This window comes from Anguilla anguilla, chromosome 7, assembly GCF_013347855.1.
Source record: "Anguilla anguilla isolate fAngAng1 chromosome 7, fAngAng1.pri, whole genome shotgun sequence".
NCBI classification, from domain to species: domain Eukaryota; kingdom Metazoa; phylum Chordata; class Actinopteri; order Anguilliformes; family Anguillidae; genus Anguilla; species Anguilla anguilla.
In genome coordinates, this window is record NC_049207.1 from 11,768,447 (window position 1) to 11,769,945 (window position 1,499).

The 1,499-nt window shown below is 40.6% G+C and overlaps 1 protein-coding gene across 3 annotated transcripts in view; it reads right to left on the minus strand.

The window, feature by feature from the left end:
- Positions 1 to 807: 807 nt before the first annotated feature.
- aebp2 (AE binding protein 2) overlaps positions 808 to 1,499 on the minus strand; it is a 40,953-nt gene continuing 40,261 nt past the window's right edge. For all 3 annotated transcript variants that reach the window (XM_035425991.1, XM_035425990.1, XM_035425989.1), the window contains one exon: positions 808 to 1,499. This exon is cut by the window's right edge. The gene's annotated coding sequence lies outside the window, so the exon portion shown is untranslated.

Consider the following 1,499-nt stretch of genomic DNA (forward strand, 5'->3'; position numbering starts at 1 on the left):
ATAAACAGAAAAACTCAGAGAAAAAGAAAACTGCCTTTCAGCAGGACAATGACTCCAAGCACACGGCCAAATCAACAGTGGAGTGGCTCAAGAACAAAGAGGTGAATGTTCTGCAGAGAACTCCTGATCTCAATCCCATTGAGAACCTGTGGCATAATTTGGAAAGTGAGGTCCACAAGCATCACCCAACCAGAACAACCTGGAGCCAATCTCCCAAGAATGGGCAAAGATCACTCCCAAACAGAGTGCACAGCTGGTACATACTTACCCCAAAAGACCTAAAGGTGTTATTGCAGAAAAAGGTGCCTCGACCAAATATTAACATGAGAGATTTGATTACTAATGCAAGCAGCATATTCCAGCGTTCCATTAAAAAAATATATCAGCTAGAAAAAATGAAAGAAAAAATTGAGAGATCTCTTAATTTTTTCTACACCTTTCATTTGGGCTTTGAAAATTAAAATTTTTTATTTAAATGAGAGCATAGAAGCATACAAGAAAATTACTGACTGGGTGAAAATGATTAAGTTTCATTTGTGGTCCAGAAAAATGATGACGTTTAAGGGTCTGAATACTTTTGCAAGGCACTGTAAATTATTCACCATCATAAAAATCATTACAGTGACCAATTAGTGACCACGCATACGGGTCATGTGACACCAGAGCGAGTGTGCTGTTGTGTACCACGCCAAACTAAAACACACAGGCAGACACAGGCATGCACAGTCAGACACAGACATACATGCACACCCAATCAAAAGTGTGAGCACATATAGACAACTTTTTTTTTTTTTTTTTCTTCCCAACTTTAATTACAAAAAACATTGCTGGGATCCAGAGAGTCAAAATGAGACTCTTCACCATCACAAACCACAAATCCCATGAGACACTGCAGAGCTAAACAGACAGTAGTGCTCCAACAGAGCGTACAGTCGAATCATTAATATCACTGTTATGGTTATTACTATACTTCAGGGGTGCACAGCTCAAGGGCGGGTGTGTACGCTGGGTTTCAGTCCACCCAATCCTTCTCGGTCAATTAGATTGGGGTATACAGAAATGGCGCCAGAATAAAACATTTTTACCAGGCAAGACTACAGCTGCAGCTGATGAAAGCAATACATTGAAAAACCAAGTAAATGACTGGGTTAATTAAATACCAAAGAGCAGACATTAGCATTAAATCCCAAAACAGACCAGCCTTTGTTGTGCACCCCTGTACACAAATCCTCAAGGGACAGAAGTACGGACCCAGGTACACATTTGACGCAGTCCGATTGCGTCATACAAGTACTGTAGAACGCACGCACGCACACACGGATCAACAATGAGCTACCAACAGCCATCAGGCCTCAGTCAAACTCCAGGGGTCTGCATGCAAATACAGTTCTTATTTTAAAAAGTCTTACACGTTACCTTATCAGTATTCCAGTGGTTATCAGTGACAGAGGTACTGGTGTGATACATTTACACTGGTGTGTTCTAATTTTTATTATTTT